General features: G+C 39.0%; 1 pseudogene; it reads right to left on the bottom strand.

Annotated features, from left to right (window-relative positions):
* Positions 1-5,059: 5,059 nt before the first annotated feature.
* Positions 5,060-20,405, bottom strand: part of LOC110216270 (DDB1- and CUL4-associated factor 4-like) — a 28,268-nt pseudogene continuing 12,922 nt past the window's right edge.

Genomic DNA, 20,405 nt, shown 5'->3' with positions numbered 1-20,405 from the left:
TTGGTCCATTCGGAGAGTAGCCTCTGACTTAAAATGGTTGCTACAAAGCACGCATCCTCACCCACTTTACTTGTGAGTACAACCAAGTCTCTGGATGAAGTTTCTTCCTTGTTTGCAAAAAACAGTTTTTCAGTGTGGATCTATTTCTGTGTTGTTGGGTCAAGCGGGTCATTTGGGGTTTTGCTCTTTACCACGTTGGCCTGCCTGCAAACTCTGGTAAGGATTCCAGGTTCCTGGTACCCTTTTGACCTTTTGGAATTCACATAGTTGCAGCCTAATTCATTCTATCTCCAATACTCATTCACCTAATACAATTAAGAACAAAAACAACAGGAGCAGAAACAGCAAGGCCGTGTGGTCATGGCTTCACTGTGAACCAAATAGGAAAGTATGCCATTGGCATTAACTCTGTCTCCCCACCTAGAGGTTTACAGAAGTCTATGCCTCCTCACCAGAATACAGCCAGGTAGGAAAAAAGAATGTATTTGAGTCATTGAGATCTTGTGTATACATGCTCACTTCTGGATCTGAATGTATCCAGAAAGTGTTACTATATGGTAAGCAAATTGAAAAAATAGCTGCAGAATAGACACACACACACACACACACACACACACACACACACACACACACGCTCCAAAACCCATATAGTAGATTGTATCAGGATGAGTATATTGCATGTGTTCATGGGACTGTGCTCTCATTGACCAGTTCTCTGTTACATGTGTGTATATAAGGGGCAGCTAGGTGGTGCAGTGGATAGAACCCCGACCCTGAAGTCAGGAGTACCTGAGTTCAAATCCAGCCTCAGATCAAACACTTGACACTTACTAGCTGTGTGACCCTGGGCAAGTCACTTAACCCCAATTGCCAAAAAAAAACCCAAAACAAAAACAAAAAACATGTGTGTGTATATATGTATGTGTGTGTGTGTGTGTGTGTGTATGTATATACGTATATATGTATATGTGTGTGTGTATATATATGTATATATATGTATATATGTATATGTGTGTGTATACACACACACACACACACACACACACACACACATATATATGCACACATATATATTTATCTCTCCTGATAAAATGTAAGCTGCTTAAAGGAAGAGACTGTTTGACTTTGTATCTGCAATGTCTAAAACAGCACAGGGCACGTAGTAGGTGCTTAACACTTTTTGTTCCTATATTCCTATAAGAAATTCTTCTGAAATGGTCATCCATCCTTTCTACTTGAAGATCTCTAGTGACTAATTCCCAAAATAATTCATTCTACTTTTGGACAGACAAATGTTTAGGAAATGTTTCTTTTGTATTGAGCTGAATTCTATTTTTTGACAGCTTCCCTCTGATCCTAACTTTGTTCTCAGTGACCAAATCTTTACCCCATTCTATATGGAAATACTTCAGATAATTGAAGATAAATATCATATACCTTTGATTCTATTTCATTTTAAACTTATATGGCATGCATGGTCTCCAGTCTTTTTACTAACCTTTTTCTCCTTTAGTCGTGGTCCAGGATCAATGCTCTTCCTAAAAAAAAAATGCCTAGAACTGAATGTATTACTTCAGATAAGGTTTGATTAGTGCAGCATACAGTGGAGGAAATTGAGGCTTGGAATGGTAGAGTGATTTTTCCAAGGCCACAATATCTGTAAATAACACAACTTAGGTCTAGCATCCAAGCATCCTAACTTCAGATCCTGGGTTCTTTCTACTATGATACTTTGCCTTATCCCTTCTCCTCACTCTCTCTCAAATTTATTTCTTATAATAAGAAGTGCGTATTTCTAATAAAACAGAATACTGGTGCAGAAAGCATTTTGCTATCGAACAGGAATAGCAGTTTGGAAGTAGACAAGACGTTATTGATTCTCTAAGCCACAATCTAGTTTGCCATTGAGGTTCACTTGTACCACATGAAGATACACACTCCTTAATGTTAGCATAAGCTGGGTAGGTCATTTTTTTTTTTTGCTATTTATTAGCTGTATGTCATAAGTTGGTTTGGATATAAATGTGACTTGGAATAACACATAAAGGGAAATAATGTAAGAGAAAAAAACCTAAGTTTTGATCACTTTATTAGAGTTAACTTCCAAAGACTTAAAAGGAACATTGCTAATATTTTTAAAGGGATCTTGTCTCTCCAAGTATATGGTAAGTGCTACAAAGGCAGGGCTTGTGACTTCTATTTCTTTTGGACCCCTATGATACTGTGTCAGGCATATGGTATGTTTCTGTTAAACAATTGCCTTTTTATCTTGGTGAGGCAATCAGGGCTTAAGTGACTTCCCCAGGGTCACACAACTAGTAAGTGTCAAGTGTCTCACAGGTCATCAGGTAGTTTCTGATCTGGGGTGATTCTGACAGTGTCTCTGCATGCATAGAACAGTGGCAATCTGGGCTTCGGTCTAAGGTGCTAATTTTTTAGGGCACTGAAGGAACCCTTCTGGAGTATACTTCTTCCTTGCTGTTCCCCAAATAACTAAACCGCACATGATATCCTCCATGCTTCTCACTTTTGGTGACTAAGCTTCATCTGAGCAATACTTCATTTCTAGGTGGCCAATCTCTGGCCACAGGCCCACTAGATTCCCTCAGCAATATTTAATCTTCCTGCAGGAAAGAAAGTTCATGATGATCTAAGGTGGTCATATCCCAGGTGACCTTCCAACTTATCTCTGTTCTGCTTTCCCATACAAATCAACCCCTAGTTATAGCTATAACTCTGTGCTGTGATGAGACTATAGACTTTTATGAAAGCACCTCATCTTAAAACTCCACATAGACCATCCCTAAGGGAAACTTTTTGAGGATTTTTATTTGCTTACAAATGCCCCAGATCAGGGACGGGGAGCCTGCAGCCTCGAGGCCACATGTGGCACTCTAGGTCCTCAAGTGCAGCTCTTTTACTGAATCCAAACTTCACAGAACAAATCCCCTTAGTAAAAGGATTTGTTCTGTAAAACTTGGACTCAGTCAAAAGGCTGTCCCCAAGGATCTAGAAGGTCATAGTTGGCCTCCAGGCCACAGGTTACCTACCCCTTCCTTAGACTTTACTGAGGACCCTTGATAAGGTGTTGAATGGATTATGACCACAGAAGAGTCAACTGGATGTACTCTGACTCTTTGGGGTCTTCTGGAGTAGAAGTTAACTTTGTCTTAAAACTTCCTATTTTCAGTCTCATTCAATTCACAAGTTAAATGAAATTCAAGACAATGAATATTTATTAAATGCCTACTGTATGCCAGGGACTATGTTAGTGTTAGAGTTGAAAAGACAAAAAATAATTAAATAGTCTTCACTCTCTGGAAAGTTGCTGGAGGAAAGGAGTGGAAAATTATAGGTGCATAGAAAAGTAAAATACTAAAATATAGTGTAGGCAATGAGGGAGAGAAGGGAGAAATCAGACAAAATGCTTTGGAAAAGTTGAGGATAGTTGTTACCTAGATTAGCTTTCCTTTGACTTTTCTAGCATAAATTCTTAAACTTGGTATAACCCTGTGAATCCTAGTAATGTTATAGCTCCTTGGTAATTCGGAAGTGGCATCAGGAGGGGGAACCTATGCCACTGAAATGGGAGGATGCTTGAGACAACAAAATAATGCTTCAGTCCTTTTCTTTTTTCTTTCTTTCTTTCTTTCTTTTCTTTTTTTTGTAGCCAATGTTATAATGAAAAATGATGGGATGTTTTAGGACCCCTGAAGGATGTTGTTTTCTTGGGTTTTAGAATTGGGAATGACTGGGATTCTATTTTTAGTACCTTTCAGAGTCCTTGTCCATCATGGGAAATTGTACTTTTCAGGTTCTCAAGGGAATAACAGTACTAGCAACCTGCTGTGCCCAGCCCCTTCAAAGATTAAAATGTTTATATTAGCCTGCATGTTGCTGCCCTGAACTCCTTAAATGAAAAACACTCAGTTATTTCAATGTAGAGGGAAATATTTCTCTCTACAGGGTATTTTAAATATTCCTTTCTGTGAGTGTTAATGGTACACAGTAATGTCTTCCAGCAAAATAAAAATAAAGCTTCTGATCTCTGTCTTACAAACCTGTGGTATGACTGTGTCCTCCTATAGGCAAAATGGCAAAGAACGAAGTATACACACAAAATTATACAGATGTCTCACTTAATAGAGTTCCAAAAGATGCTTTTAAAACACACGGAGTTTGTGAGAGAGATCAAGTAGCAATTACTTTTTTTAATGGCAAAGATACATTTTTATTTTTCAGTAGAGAGATTTATCTAGCAAAAGTTTTACGAAACTTGCTAACTTAAAAATACTTTCATCTATTTTAACCACTGTAAATAGTTACATGTCACTATACTTATTGCTCAGTTAGGAAAGGAAGAAAACTTTAAAACCAGTCATAATTAAAAAAAATATTTTTCCCAATGCTTGTGAAAGATACTGGAACAAATATCCCAGAGGCATATGCTGTATAATTAAGAAGGCTAAGCTATTACCTGCCTCATAATGCCATATCCTATTCTTTAGAGACTATAAGAGGACTATCTTTGACTCTCTTCAAGTCTTGTTTACTTAAACTGGCTGTAGAAATATCATAGTGGTTGTCTTGATGAGGCATGTGCACATACCTTGGGACACAAAAACTGATTAACTTCTAACTCATTAGGTTTCAGGAAAGATTTCTGGTCAATGAGAAGGAAAACCCCAATTCTATCAATCCTTAAAGTTCTTGTAAAGACTTGTTTACATTTGAAAACAGAATGAGATCTTCCAAGGGAAGAGAAATGGGCACCTTTTATGAAAAAAAAAATTTGCACACTCCTTGAGCCCAAAAAGGAATTAGATAATACAACTGCAGCTTTCTCATATGATGCAAGACTTATAACCTAAACCCAAGAAGCTAAGAAGAAACATATAAGTTGAAAGCATTCATTGAAAATATCCTAGCCAGAATGGCAGCAATATCAATAACATCAAGCCTTCTACTTATGAGTTTGTGTTTAATCTGCTTGGTTAGATCTCCATTACATTATGCTGGGGTCTACTCTGGTTGTTCCTCTGGTCTAGTGCAAACTCAACTATAGGAAAAAACAGTACAGATTCTGTTGAACAGCCAAGATGAATCCTGGCACTCTACGGGGGCCCTCAAAATGGGAAGAGAAAACCAAACTGAGAATGTCTTCCTTGGAGACTGGCTATGGGGAAAGGATGGTTCTGAGCAGATGGGTATCACAAAGGCTCCATATTCTTGTATAGCAGTCCTGCCACACTGCTATAAGAAGTCTTTCTTCCTCATGTATATGCAGGGGCAGGTAGTCATATTCTTTATCATGGCGCTCATATTGTTTCACACACTTACTGGCCTTCAGGTCCCATAGCTTGATCTTCCTATGCGTTATCTGCTGCCATCTGGTGCTGCTCATCTTGTAACACCTGAACAGATGTCACAGCTGAGTTATGGAAGAAGCAGGCAGCTTTCTAGCCTGGGCCTTTCTGACTTCAATGACACAGATCAATAATGAAGACCTCCCCAGAGTGGCAGCCATTGAACAGTACAGGAGATGGGTGGTAAACTGTTGTGCCAGTACATCACTGCTGGTCTCAAATGTCTACTGATGACCAGACACTGTGTTGGTTAAAAGGATCTTTCTAGACAAGCCTGTACTGAAGTAATTATTAGCCTGAGGTTCAGGCACCATGTGCAAAAGCCGGCAGTAGAGATCTTAAAACTGCAAAGCATGCCAGGATGGTCTCCTGGCCTGGTGTTGCTGAACAAGGAGGCAGGAAGTAAACTGGCACAGCCTGGGGTCTGCAATGCCCATGGGACAGAACAAAACATGGGAATCTGGATGAGTCAGACAAGCCTATCATACAGAATTACCTTGTGATTGGTAAAGCAGAGTTTGTCCTACATCTTCACAGTGAGAGCCTTGGTTCCTAAACCACTAAGGTTGATGATGCCATACTTGCAGCCTCCATGCTCCACATCATTAACTGTGAATACCCTTTCCCTGGCAGTGTCAGCCACTGTGAGTTTAAAGTGATCAGTTCCAACAACTGAGGAATCAGGGCTCTGAATTTCCACCTTCTTTCTCTGTGTGCGCCTTACACATAACTCATGGACTAGTTGGCAATAATTGGTAGAGAAGAGCGAACCCAACTGCCTCTTGTTCAACAAGGGTGATGGATGAATTCGATCCAATTCTGTCTGGTTTGTCTTTCTTTCTTTGTTTTGTTTCTTTTCCTTCCTTCCTTCCTTCCTTCCTTCCTTCCTTCCTTCCTTCCTTCCTTCCTTCCTTCCTTCCTTCCTTCCTTCCTTCCTTCCTTCCTTCCTTCCTTCCTTCCTTCCTTCCTTCCTTCCTCCCTCCCTCCCTCTGTCTCTCTCTGTCTGTCTGTCTCTCTCTCTCTCTCTCTCTCTCTCTCTCTCTTAATCCTCTTCCTCTAAAAGCTTCAGTCTTCTTCTCTTCCTCTTCTTGTGCTGGGTGCTCTCCCTTGTGAGGGAACTGCAGTTGTTATGTCCAGGAAGCAAGCTGAAATAACAGTTCTTTTAAGGATCAAAATAAAATCCTGGAAGTTCTGGCACTGAAGAACTTGCGATTGAACTGGAGGCTGATGAGAAGGCTGTAGTATTGATGTCAGAACTTTGAGGACTATGAGATATCTTTGTTCTCTATCTTTCATTAGAACTATGCCTTCTATTCTGCTGGTAACTACTTCTTCCATATTTCTCCCTGCTGCACGAGCCTCTCTTCTTCATTTAAGTTGTGTTTTCCTGGCCAAGTTACTTAAATCTGATGCTCAATTTCTTGATCTGTAAAATGGGCCGAAATCTCACAGAGCTGTTCCAAGAATCAAATGATGCAGCCTGCTTCTCCATTCCCGATGTGGGCTCCCCTTCCACGTGCTGGCTCCTGCCTGTCCCACTCTAGAATCTCTCCCATGTGCTCCCACCCCCTCCTACCCAAGACTGGACTTTCTGGTCTTTCTTCCCCTTCTCCAACGTCCCCTCCCTTCTCCTCCCATCCCAGGCCTGGGGTGGGGACTGAGGAGGAATAGGAGTCAGTCTCAAGAGAACGAGAATGGGTTTGGGGAACCAGACTTAATGGCTTCCGCAAACCCACCTGGGCTTCAGACGTAGCGCTTCCTGCAAAACCCCCAAATCTGTAGCAATCATTTTTAATAGAAATTAACACCTTAGAGAGTTAATAATTAAAAATAAAATATGCCAGTAGCTTCTGATTCAAGAACTAGTTTATTAAGACTACAGGAGAGAGTTCACTAGATTAGGAGCTGGAACTCTCTGCTTGAGTGAAAAACACTAACCCCTTACCGTATTAGACTAAAGGTAAATAAATTCTCTGAGAGCAAAAGAGTTTAGGATTAGACTAAGGCATTCTCTGGTGTTGAGTGGAGTACACAGACACTGAGTTGAGCGTTGGGACTACCAACCAGCACTGGATTATCATCACTGAATAAAGTCAGACACTTGCCCAGCAGCACCTCTCAGTGACTAAATGACTATATGACTAAATCATTGAGGTAACTATACCAGTTTTTGGTATCCAATGTGTCAATGACCAAAAGAGATGCATCCATGAAAGATGCTTGGGAGAGGAAAAAAACACTTCCCTGTCCAAATGAAAATGGGTAATTTTGAGTGAATTGTAGGGCAAATCTTGGACAGGTACCAGTTAGGGTAACATTATTAGGCTAATGTACTTGGAGGAAGATAGGAAGAGGCTTACTCAATGAAAAGCTCATTAGTCACTCTTACTACCACTCTTACTCTTTTTCTCATGTCTAACAATTATCATGCTTTGGGAATTCATCTACTCCTCTAACATTTACTTTTCCTTTATTGTTTTCAGAGGCATAACAGAATAAGTAATTCTGATGCATCTTATCCATTTCTAAAAGCATTTAATTGTCTTTAAAGCTTTCCTCTTGACTTCTAAGTTCAACAAGTCAGCTCAGCAGATATTAAGCACCCCGTAGTTACCGCCATTGGGATAAATGTTATGGGGAACACAAAAGAATTAGGCACTATGGTTAGTTATGTTAAGGAATATACATCAAGCTGAGGGTGCAAGTCTTCGTATACATTAAAAAAAGATCAGTAGAGAAATGTGCAAGTAAATATATAATCAAGTATAGTCAAAAGTAGAAGTGATTCTATTCAAGGATGAAAACAATCAATGAGAGTTGGAGTTTTCCAGGTTAGGTATCATAGGGTGGTGAGATATCAGTTGGCAATGGAGGATGGGTAGGTGTCGGATTTGTTGTAGATGCCAGAACAATGTGGCTAGTCATTAGGTGAGCTACAGGAGGGTGACCTTATAATGCAGTCCTGTTTGTGCATCACAGTATGAGACTTGTTCTTTTCTTATCAGGACTAGCTCACTGAAGCACACATGCTCTAGGTGTTAACCCAACACAGCCAGACTGGCTAGCACATGCACCCTTCACTTCCACAGTTGGTTTTCTTCTTTTAGTGAACCACTCTTCCTACTTCTGAATTTTCTCCTGTTTGGCTACTTCTCCAACACAGAAAAACCGTTTGGGATTCTCTTTCTATTTTCCAGAAACTTATAATCACCCCATGATTCAACTGAACTCTGTTTTAAAATTTAATAAACTTGGCAAGAAGCTGCAAAGTGTATTGGAAAGATCACTGGACTTTACCTCAGGAGAACCACATTTGGTATCCTAACTCTTAAAGCAGAATTGGTGGCTACATGGACCAGTGGATAGTATGCTGAGACTGGAGTCAGGAAAACTTGAATTTATATCTGGCCTTAGACATTTAACTAGTAAGTAAGCTGGCCTGGCCAAATGTGATCAGATTTGTTTTGTAAACACTGGACATGAGTTTAAATCTAGCTTTAGTCACTTTCTAAGCTGTGTAACACTGGGCAAGTCACTTAATCTCTGTTTGCCTCAGTTTCCTCAACTGCAAAAGGAGGATCATAATAGTACCTACCTCACAGGGTTGTTTGAGGATCAAGTGAGATAATATTTGTAGAGTGCTTGGCATACCACATAGTAAATGCTTAATTTCCTTTTTTCCTCCTTCCTGAGTAGCCAACTGACCTTGGAGAAATCAATTAATTTCTCTGAGCCTTAGTTTTTTCATCTAGAAAATGGAGATAATCTGAGTACTATGCACTTCACAGGATTAGAGAATCCCAGAATTCCAGAGTTGGAAAGGATATCAATGACTGTCTAATCCTACCCATAACTGAAAAAGAATCATAGAATCAAAGAATTTGGGATTTGAAAGACACTGCAATGGCCATCTGATCCAACCCCTACGCTAAAGGAATTTGCAGTATACCATCCTCTAAAGTGGTCATCTGGATTCTGTTTGAAGACCTTTGAGAAGGGGAATCCACCACCTCTCAAGGCAAGCCATTCTATTTTTGTTCACCTCTAATTGTTGGCATTTAGACATCAAAGCAAAATTATCCTTTATTCAAATTTTACCCACTTCTCCTTGTTCTGTCACCTCGTCATGAGTTTGAATATAGCTGTGATCATCCCTCTCTACCACCTATCTGAGTCTTCTCAGTCTTCTAAAGCTTTTGCACAAGTCATTTACATGGCTCTTACATATCCCTGTTCACCCATCCCAGGATACTCAGGACGTATTATCATTGCTCTCCCTAATTCATGGTGCCAAATCTCATCATAGTCCACTAGGTGTGTTCTGAACAGGGCAGAGTTCGATGAGACTATTATATTGTCCTTCCCGGAAACCATGGCTCTCCTAACACAGCCCTTTATAGAAATATCACAATAACTTTCTTGGCTACCAAATCATACATGAGAGTCATTTTTTTTTAAACTAGACCTATAATTCCATTAGTACAGATAACTCTCAGAGAAGAAACTGCCTCTACCAAAGCAAATTGATACCTGCTCTGACATTTATAATCTTGGAGAATTGTCTGGGGTACTACATGTTTAAATGACTTGGCCAAGATCATAGGGCTAGGATGTGGTAGAGGCAGGATTTGAAGCCAAGCCTTGCTTCCTCTCTGTATTGAGTTTACAATCCTTTAAAATATCCAATTCTTTTAGGGACAAGTTGTTGTCTAGCCATGCCTCCCCCAATTTGTGCATATGAAGTCATTTAAAAATTAAGTACAAGGGGCAGCTAAGTGGTGCAGTGGATAGAGCACTGGCCCTGGATTCAGGAGGACCTGAGTTCAAATTTGGTCTCAGACACATAACACTTACTAGTTGTGTGACCCTGGGCAAGTCACTTAACCCCCATTGCCCAATCCCCCCAAAACCCCAAAACAACAAAAAAACTAAGTACAAGACTTAAAGTTTATCCCTATGAAATCATATCTTATTAAATTCAGTCCAATGTTCCAGCTGGTCAAAATATTTGGATCCTAACTCTGTCATCAAGTGTATTAGATATTCCTACCCATCTTATGTTATCTGATAATTTGATAACTATGCTATCTTTGACTTACCGAAGTCATTGACAATAATGTTAAAAAGCACAAAGCACAGATCCCTGGGGGCATTCCACTGGAAACATCTTTCAAAGTTGACACTGAACCATTAATGACTAAGCTTTGAGTCTAACCTTTGGATTGTGAAGAAAGTGCTTTGCCAATCTTCAAGGTTTTTTTTTTTTAATCAATTAAAGCAGTTATTATCATATTCTGATATTCTCATTCATGAAGAAAATAGGAAACAACATTTACTGAATTTTAAGGGAGACAGCTACATTCATTGAAATTCAAGAATGACACTGTAGTATTTTTCCAGGTGTGGCTGATTTGTTACTTCTTTTTTCCCCCCTTCTTTCTTTGTGAAGCAATTGGGGTTAAGTGACTTGCCCAGGGTCACACAGCTAATATGTCTGAGGCCAGATTTGGACTTAGGTCCTCTTGAATCCAGAGCTGGTGCTCTATCCACTGCATCACCTAGCTGCCCCTGCTTACTTCTTATAACAAAGGTGTTTTGACTTCTTACAATGCCCATGAGACTATTAGGTGCTATAAAGGACAAAGATCAATAAAATGTCATAGCTACCACCAGGTTACTTACATTTTAGTAGGGAAGAAATACATCTACACAAAGAACAAAAAATGCAAGGCAAGAATGTAGAAGTGTAATAAGAGAGGTGCATACAAGATTCTGTATTAGCTTAAAGGGGATATTACTTGAATTTAGGAAATCAGGGAAGATTTCATGGAGGGAACAACAGTTCACCTAATTCCTGCAGGATGAATAAGAGTTTTACAAATGTAGTTATTTATGGTAACTCTTTTACTATTGTACCCTGCACAGTTGCATATCCACCTAATAGGAGAACGATAATTTGATAATCATTCTCTTTCAGAAACACATGTTTCTTTTACATCACATAGAACATAATTGAAAAGAATTACTATGGTCAGTCAAGATGACATCCATTTCCCCTGCATTTACTAGGTCAGCTCTTTTGTCATCAGATGATGTTCATTTTGTGTACCGGCCTTATTTCTTACAAGCCATGAAAGAAGTTGTATATGTTCAGGATCTTTGTCTGACTGCCTATAACCTATCGCTATTTCTTACTGTCAACTTTTTTGCTAGAATACCATGATAAGAAGTAAAGATCCAGGTCTAAATTTCACAAGTTTCAGTAACAATTTGTCTATTTTCAGAAGAGTTGAGGGAAACATTAACAAGAGCAGTGGCTTTATTCTTTCATGTGCTTTTGAAAAGATGCCCATCATACATTCACCTTGGTCTCAGGGAGCTGTGGGGACTGTAGAACTTTTCTTCATTATGAGCTCCTTGAAGGCAGGGGTGGTCTTTTGCCTCTTTTTGTTTCCCCAGTACTTAGCATAGTGCTTGGCACGTAGTAGGCACTTAATAAATGTTCATTGGTCAATTGATTGATAACATCCCCCAAAGAGGTATACCAATGGTAATAGCTTGGAAAGTTTCCCAAATTAATCCCTCCATGGCAGTTCATTAGTTGACTGAAGGTCATGCATTTAGAGTGAGAAATTTTTTTATGCCTTTTATGTCTTTAGTCTTCATCCCAAATTCTGAGCAGGCAACATGGGAAAATGGAAAGAGAGCAGGCTCTGGGGTCAGAACACTGAGGTTCAAATCCTGCTTTTTACACTTACTGTTTCTGTGATTTTAGGCAATCTGCCATTTATTAAGTACCCATCATAAACCTGATGTTGTACTAGTCACTGGGGGATACAAAGAATTAGGCAATTCCTGCCCTCAAGGAGCTCATTTCCTTTCAAAGGAGAACACATTGTCATATATAAATATAGTGAATTAATACAAAGTAGTTAAATGCAAAGTAATTATAGAAGGATGACATTGGCTGTGGAGAAATTAAGAAAGGCTTCATGTAAAAGGTGATACTTCAGCTGAGTCCTGAAAGAAAGGATTATATGTGGCAGAGATGAAGAAGGGTTGCATTTCAGGTATAAGGGACTATAGGTCACTTAACTCCTTGGATCTAAATGTTCTAACCTGAAAAGTGAGTGGATTGGATTAGATGGCCTTGGAGGTCTCTTCCAATTCTATATCTATGATCTAATTGATACCAGTGAAGACTGGGTTATACATACAGAGAGGATGTAAATATGCCTATTGAACAGAATCATCCCCTTCCCCATATAGAATATTTCCTCCCTCCCCTGGCCCCATGAAAGTTTCTATTTGCCACTACACATTCCTACTGCTATGACTCATTTACCAGGAAATTGGGGGTGTATGGAGTGTTCAGGCAGGACTAGCACTTCTGGTGTGAGGGCTTGCTAAGCTTTTCAGGGCTTCTCATCCACCTTTGGTTTCCACCTCTTACCCATCTCTCACCTGTGGCTCCAAGAAACTGTAGTATGCACAGTGGCCACACTCTGTTAATAGCATCCTGGCAGAAGGGCTAAACCAAGCAACAACAGGCCTCAAACCCGTAGGTGGCTGAAGGTGGCAAGCAGGCACTGTGGAGCACTTAGAGCTTGGTCAGACATCGAAGATGCTAAGGTCATCTACTGCATCCTGGTCCATCACCAGTCATGTTGACTTTTGTCCTGCCACTGGACTTCAGTGACTCCGGAAAAGAGAATGAGCTTGATGACTTTGTGCAACTCTGCCTCACTTAAATCCGATTCACGTGCAAGTCAGGTTGGAGAAGGACTACAACAATCACAACCAGGAAACTGATAATTCTCTCCTGTCACAAATATCTTTCTTTGTTCCAAGCTCTATGCCAGTGGTGTCAAACTCAAATAGGAGCATGTCCCTAAGGCTGCATATAGACTTAGAAAACCACAAATTGACATTACCTATATTTTATTATATTTTTATTTATTTTGTTAAATATTTTCTAATGACAGCACCCATGAGCTTTGCTGAAGGCAGGCAAGTTTGACACTTATGCCCTACACAGTCTACTGATTCAAAGGAGGTTTCACTGAAAATAACAGTCTAAACCAGTTTGTAGCCAATGGGAAAATTTAAAACTGGATCCTATAAAGCTTGTGTGACTCGAGACAATGCTTTCTTTATTTTTACATAAAGATGGACAGGATAAATAATTAAATTTGAAGGAGATTGAGATGTCTTGTAATGCCAAATAACTTTAAGTGCTACAGAATTTTCCTAATATTTCTATAATCCTTCATATTAATTGACTACCCCCCCCCTTTTCTAGCAAATTAAAGGACAATGAAAGGACAGATCAGCCTTTGAGGGAAAATAAAGGGAGCTATGTGCTTTCCTCACAGAAATAAATTGAAAGGATGATTGCTCAAATCCAAATTTAACCCATGGGTTTATGGCTATATGGTTGTTTTAAGGAAAGCAGATTATAATGTATATACTTCTACCCCAATGTTTTCCTTCCTTCCTTCCCACCCAATCAAAAATGAAAATATGCAACCTTATACCTGAAAGGCGGTTAGCACTTTCTTAGATTTAGACAAATGAACCAACAGACTTCTCTTTCTGATATATAAATTGCTTGTACTTACAAAAGAAATAGGGACTTCCTAAACAATAATGTCTTTATACACTTTAATAGTCAGAATTCTTGAATGGCTGTATGCAAAAACTGTACAACTAGTGGTCATTTTTTTTTTTTTTGTAATGAGTCTCTACAAGCTTGGGAAGGACTAAGCCTTGGATGAACATAATATGCTATTAGGCCTGTACTTAAAGCATTTCCAATTGGATAAAACGTATCAGAAATTCTAATTGGTGGAATAAGCTTCAAGAACCCAGAATTAGTTCCACATGTTGATGAGGTATTGAAAAGGGACTTTAGTAAAGAATAATTTTCTAGAGCTATCAAATATTTATAAAGTATACTTGAGTTAAATTTGAGCCTGAAGTTCTTTGATTTACTTTTGTTTTAGGTAGCACAATCTGTTGGTTAGGGAACAAAAGTAAAGGTAGTAGGAATGTATAGTATTTGTTGAACACTCTATTTTGATGGAATGAGACTTCTTCCATTAACATCTATTAAGTTATTATATAATTTAAATAACTCAAAGTTATACAACTAATTATAATATAATTATATTGTAAACAATTATATTAGGTTATGCTATATTATACTATATTGTATTACAGTATATTATATTCACGTAACTAATTATACAAGGTGTTCCAAAAGCTTTCATAGCTTACAACTACACTAAGACTTTTGGGATGCTCCTGGATATATTGAAGACGTGGTGGGCAATCTCTAAGTGACCTTTAGGCCTTGTTTCTGACTCTCCAGACTCCTCTACCATGCCTTGGCTGCTTTCTCACCCTCATTGTCTTTTCCTCTCATTGGTGAGTTACTCCTAGAACCTCAATTTTGAGGAATGGGACAGGCCAGACCTCTTACATTCCTTTCCTGGTTCTACGTATGACTCTCTAGATGTTGCCACCATCTTCCTACATCCATGCTTTCTCTAACACCTCTTCCTCACCCAATCCCCTAGGTTGTTCAGCTTCCTTTTATGTGTTGTCCTCATCTATTAGGATTTAAATTCCTCCAGTGTAGATTTTCTTTTTGCTAGCATTTGTATTCCCAGTCCCTAGTACAGTGCCTAGAACACAGTATGTGCTTAATAAGCGCTTGTTGATTTGACTTGACCTGTGGGCCAATGTTGCCTCTTGACTGCATTTTTAATAAGTCCATGATGTAACAGGATATAACACACTTTTATTTACTGTTTCAAAAATACACTATTACTTTAAAATACTTTATTGACAGTTTTTTATAGGACGAAACATGGTTGGTGACAGTCTTCCCTAAAAGCTTACTGTCTTTTGCCTTTCTTTCTCTGGTTGGTGAGACCCTCTTAGTCTATTTATCTCTAGGGTAAATGTTTATCTCTTTTCTTTATATATGTATCACAGAGGTTGTTTAGTAGATCTCTTTGCAATGTAGCTTCTCTTTGTCAGTGTTTCTTTCTTTTTGTGTTTGTGTATGTATTTGCCTTTCTTTGTTTTCTCTCCCTTCTTACCTCCACTCAGAATCCCTGGACTTGTTATAATAAAGAAGCAAGGTACATATTTTATCAATTAATCTGGCATCCATTGCCTGAAGGCCAAGAGTGTTACATTGTACATGTTACCCCTCCCACCCCCACCTCCCACACTGTTTCCCCAAAGTGGGTTGGCGCTCCATTCTCCCATGGATATTATTCTGTTGTTTCATTATTCCCTCAGTGGCTTTCCTACTTTTTTTGTTGTTTTTGTTCAGTCATTTCAGTTGACTCTCCATGATTCCATTTGGGTTTTCTTGGCAAAGATACTAGAGTGATTTGTCATTTCATTTTCCAGACAATTTTACAGATGAGAAAACTGAGGCAAAGGGAGTTAAGTGAGTTGCCTAAGGTCACGTAGCTACTAAGTCTCTGAGGCTGGATTAGAAATCAGGTCTTCCTGACTTAGGGCTTGCCATTCTACCCACTATACCACCTTGTTGCTCAAACCTGCTCGTACACCTTGGTTTCATTTAACCACTAATAGTTGGATTAGGTTTTACTCCCCGTATTCCTTAGGATTTTTTTTAAACTTTAAACCAGAATCTGCTTATCTGTAACTTTGAATATGTAACTTCTAGTTCTTTAGGGCCAAGCAGAACAAAAATAAACCCTATTCCACGTGATAGGCCCTCAAACAATGAAAGAGCATCATGGAGAAGTGGAAAAAAACAATGGATTTGTAGTCAGAGGTTCTGAGTTTGAGTTTTGCCTCTGTTGCTAAATTAGTCACGACTTTGGCAAAGTATCATCATTTGCCTGTGCCTCAGTTTCCTCATGTATACAATTAAGGGGCTGGATCAGATGATTTCTAAGCTTCCAAACTACAAATAAATGAACATTTGTTAAGTACCTTTTATGTGCCAGGCACTATGCTAGGCTGGGGATACTAATAAGAAAAAGAAAGACTGTCTATGCTCTCAAAGTTGCAGTCTAATGAGGGAAAGACAGTAAACAAAAGGAAGCTGAAAAAGGATGGGAGAGTGCCAGAGGGTACCAGGTGATGGTAGAGTTGAAACCAAGAGAGCAGCTGGTGACAAACAAAGAGATGGCTGGGATTTTGAGCCCTCTATAAATGGATGTTGTGGGAGGAGTTTTTGCCTTCCTTGCTCTTCACTCCAGCAGTCAGAGAGGCAGAAGAAACCAAAGGTGTTGATAATTTCTGAATAGCAAAGCTGAAGCAAATCTCTAAGATGATGAATTTCCTTCTGATAAGTTTATCCTGGGCAGGAAAGGAAGAAGATGATGATGGAGTGAAACCAAGCAAATTAGTTGATGGTAAAAACAAAAGAACCCTTTATATTTTGTTAATTCTTTTAATAAACTGTGGCATTTAGAATGGAACACAAGGGCCTAGATGTAAATTAACTAGCATAGAAGAAAGCCAAATGCTCACACCCTTTATTCTGGACTTTATGGCCCTCTCAATGCTGCATAATGTTGCATTAGCTTTTCTGGCTACTCTTGATTCATATTGACATTTCAGTCCACTAAAATCTGCAGATCTTTTCCATATGAACAGTTGTCTCACTATGCTTCCCGTATCCTGCAGCTGTTCAGTTGATTTTTGAGCCCAAATGAAGGAGTTAACACTTTTCTCTATTCAATTTCATCTTATTTAGCCTTTACTATTATTTTAGCTAGGGACCTGGGTTGTGAAGTAGAAAGAGGTTGTGCCTGGAGTCAAAGGACTCATCTTCCTGAGTTCAAATCTGGCCTTAGACACTTTACTAGCTGAGTGACCCTGGGTAAGTCACTTAACCCTATTTAATTCAGTTTTTCATCTTTAAAATGAGCCAGAGAAGGAAATAGTAAACCACTCCAGTATTTTTGCCAAGAAAGCCCCAAATGAGGTCTCAAAGAATCAGACATAATTAATAAATGACTCATCACTGTAGCCTGCTCATGTTTGTTGAGAGATCGAATCTGTCATCAAAATGTTACTTATCCTTTCTAGCGTTGTATCATCTTTAAATTTTATAAACATTCCATCTTTGCCTTCATTTAAGACATTGCTAAAAACATTGATCAGTACAGGGCCAAAGAGAGACCATTATAACAAGATGAGGTCAGCTCGCATCTTCAGTATTATGTTTCAGTATTATGTCACATATTGGTATGGGTCATATCAAAGTCTTGAAGGGTTTTTTTGTCAGTGATCTATAGATGATAAGCCAGAAATGTAGAACAAAGAAATGAAGTAGAGTTCAATTCATTATGATACCTACTAGATTTTATCGTTGTTCTTGGCTTTCCTTCTCCCTTCTATTTCCACGGGAAATCCATAGTGTCTCTTGGGGGCTGAGCAAAGCCATGCATCCTCAAATATAGAAAGTCATTGGCAACTTGTTCAAAGGGTCACAGATATGGAACTTTATGAGATATTAGAGGACATCAAGTATACTCTCTTCATTTTAAGTGTGTAAAAACTGAAGCACAGAGTGTTCAAAGGTCTTGCCAAGTGTCAGGTAGCTATTAAGTATCTAAAGCAGGATTTAAACTCATTTCTTCCTGATTCTACATTGAATTCAGGGCCTGGTGCTGTTTGGTAACTCTGTTGCCCATCTAGCAAGCAATTCTGGGTTGCAGTTCCAGGGTGGAGAAGAGTGCTTATGGTAAGTCACAAGGGAATAGGGGCCTTGGTCACAGTTCTGAGTTAGAAAGGAGCACTAGCATTTGTAGCTGCAGGAGAGCAAAGGACTCAGTTCCAGTTCCAGGGCCAAGACAAATGCTAGAATTTGTAGCTGCCTGGTTTATCCTTTGTGCTTCTGCCAGGTCCTCAGGAGGGATGATGATGCTGTTGAGAGGGAAGAGAGGTCTGAGTATGAGATGGAGATACCTGGGAGAGTGGATCTGCATGGGGTGCCACCAAGTGTGGCCTAAACGTCTCAAGGGCTGTATAAGGGAATTGGGCTCCTACTGGGGTGGATGCCCAAAAAAAGGAGACAAAAGGACAACAGCAAAAGAACTTCATCATAGAAAACCAACTACAGTGGTGGGGAGCACCAAGACCCAAACTCAGAAGAAGACAATGATGCCAAAACAGCTATAAGCAAAGCCTCAAAGTGGGGGGACTAGGTGGTGGTGGTGGTGGTGGTGAGGGAAGCTGCAATAGCTTCAGGAGCTTTCAAGCCAGAGATGGTAAGGGGATAGAGCAACTGGTCGAATGACAGAAATATACGAAATGCTTATAACAGCTCTTTTTGTGGTGGCGGATAATTAGAAATTGAGGAAATTTCCATCCACTGGGAAATGGAGGAACAAGTTGTGGTACACAATTGTGATAGATGCTATTGAGCTCCAAGAAATGATGGGCAGTTATTAGTCTACACAGACAGTGGGCATGGGTGTCAGTCATTCATGGTGGGATGATCTAAAAAAAATGAAAAAAAGGAGAAAGAGGGATGGATTGGGTAGTGGTGGAAGGGAGAAGAAGAATGGGGAAATTATGGTTAAAAAAGGCAATTATGAAGAACTTGCACAACAGAAGGGAGAATGAGGAGTGGTGAAGAGAACAACTTAAAAATTAGAATTGGGAAAGTGGAAGCTATTGACTTCATGAGACATCGAGAATCAAACAAAATCAAAAGAATGAAAAAAAGAAAAGTAAATGTGAAATATCTCATTGGAAAAATAACCAACCTGGAAAATAGATCTAGGAGAGATAATTTAAGAATTATTGGACTACCAGAAAACCTGTATTGTAAACAAAAAGAGCCTGGAAATAATATTTCAAGACATCACAAAGGAAAACTGCCTTGATATCCCACAACCAGAAGGTAAAATAGAAATTGAAAGAATCTACCAATCACCACTTGAAGGAGATCCCAAAATAAAAACTTCCAGGAATATTATAGGCAAATTCCAGAGCTCCCAGGTCAAGAAGAAAATACTGCAAGCAACCAGAAAGAAACAATTCAAATGTCATGGAGCCACAGTCAGGATTACACAGGATTTAGCAACTTCTACATTACAGGATCAGAGGGCTTAGAATATGATATTCCAGAGGGCAAAGGAGCTAAGATTACAACCAAGAATCACCTACTTAGAAAAACTGAGTAAAATCTATTTGAATATGTAGAGAGGTAAGAAAACTGGGGGACAGGATAGGAGAGGGACTTTTGGAGCATTCTGTAGGTTCAGATTTGGGGGGTTAGAGGGTGGTAGATTCTCGGAGGGATGAGTGGGAGGATTGAGGGAAAAGATAATGTAGCAGGGATAGGGTAAAAAGAAAGGTTGAGAAAGAAAATAGTAAAAATAGGATGGAGGAAAATTCACAGATAGTAATTGTAACTTTGAATGTGAATGGGATGTTTACAGCAGCTATCTTTGTGATGACAAAGAATTGGAAATTACAGGGATCTCCATCAATTGGGGAATGGCAGGACATGTCTTGGTGTATGGTTGTGATAGACTACTGTGCTATAAGAAATGATGAGCTCAGTGATCTTACAAAGGCATGGAATGACTTGCATGTAATGATGAAGAAGGAAGTGAACAGAACCAAGAGAACGTTGTATGCAGTAACAACAATATTGTTTCAAGAATGATTTTGAGCAATTAAAGTCATTCTTACTACTATAAATATACAAATTAAAAATGAAAGACATATGAATAAAGAGCCTATCTGCATCCAGAGAAAAAACTGATAATAGAAGTATGTATAGAATAATTTTATATATATATGTGTTGTGTGTATATTTATGTCTAATGGTAGTTTTCTCTAGGGCACAGTGGGGGGGAGAGAAGAAAAAAAGGAAAAAAAATTACATGTTAACTTTATTATATATTTAAAAGAAATAACAAGTTATACATAATAGATCTACAGTTTCTTGTGCAATTATCTTTTAAATTTTACTATGTTATGGAAATGCTTGTTGTATTCCATAAATTGAAAATAAAAAAGAAA

The sequence above is a fragment of the Phascolarctos cinereus genome, unplaced genomic scaffold (assembly GCF_003287225.1).
Source record: "Phascolarctos cinereus isolate Bilbo 61053 unplaced genomic scaffold, phaCin_HiC Scaffold_4;HRSCAF=312, whole genome shotgun sequence".
Classification (NCBI taxonomy): domain Eukaryota; kingdom Metazoa; phylum Chordata; class Mammalia; order Diprotodontia; family Phascolarctidae; genus Phascolarctos; species Phascolarctos cinereus.
The sequence above is the reverse complement of the archived record's forward strand: the minus strand, read 5'-3'. Positions and strand labels throughout refer to the sequence as shown.